At 40.2% G+C, this 799-nt stretch overlaps 1 protein-coding gene across 5 annotated transcripts in view; it reads left to right on the top strand.

Moving 5' to 3' along the window:
* LOC116069040 (disintegrin and metalloproteinase domain-containing protein 32-like) overlaps positions 1–799 on the top strand; it is a 127,026-nt gene that overhangs the window by 79,951 nt on the left and 46,276 nt on the right. The gene's annotated exons all lie outside the window — the stretch shown is intronic.

The following is a 799-nucleotide window of genomic DNA, read 5'->3' as shown; positions in this document are numbered from 1 at the left end:
GGGTTTATTTAGCTTACTTCCACATTGCTGTTGATCACCAGAGGAAGTCAGGACTGGAACTCAGGCAGATCAGGAACCAGAAGGTGATGCAGAGGCCATGGAAGGATGTTCCTTACTGGCTTGCTTCCCCTGGCTTGCTCAGCCTGCTCTCTTATAGAACCCAAGACTTCTAGCCCAGGGATGGCACCACCCACAAGGGGCCCTACCCCCTTGATCACTAATTGAGAAAGTGTCTCACAGCTGGATCTCATGGAGGCATTTCCCCAACTGAAAATCTCTTCTCTGTGATTAACTCCAGCCTGTGTCAAGTTGGCACACAAAACCAGCCAGTACACAATATGTGGTTGGAATTATTTCTAGTCCTTCAACTCTATTCCATTTTTTAAAATTTCCTTTAACTTTTATTGCATTATGATGAGAAAAGTTACATGATTTCAATTTGTCTGAATTTGTTAACATTTAAAAACATATTTTAAGTAAATAGAATTAAATCACATTCTTGTTTCCCTTTTGTACCCCAACTCCTCCCAGAGACCCCCTCTTCAATACCTACAATATCTTTTCTTGTCATATTCCTTAAAATTTATAAAATATTATAACAATAAAATGATTATTATAAAAGTTGTTTGATATAAATCAATTTAACAGTGTTATGATGTACTGGCTGGTTTTGTGTGTCAACTTGACACAGGCTGGAGTTATCACAAAGAAGGGAGCTTCAGTTGGAGAGATGCCTCCATGAGACACAGCTGTGGGGCATTTTCTCAATTAGTGATCAAGGGGGTAGGGCCCCTTGTGG

The sequence above is a fragment of the Mastomys coucha genome, unplaced genomic scaffold (genome assembly GCF_008632895.1).
Source record: "Mastomys coucha isolate ucsf_1 unplaced genomic scaffold, UCSF_Mcou_1 pScaffold22, whole genome shotgun sequence".
Lineage (NCBI taxonomy): Eukaryota > Metazoa > Chordata > Mammalia > Rodentia > Muridae > Mastomys > Mastomys coucha.
This window is presented reverse-complemented; position numbering and strand designations above follow the sequence as displayed.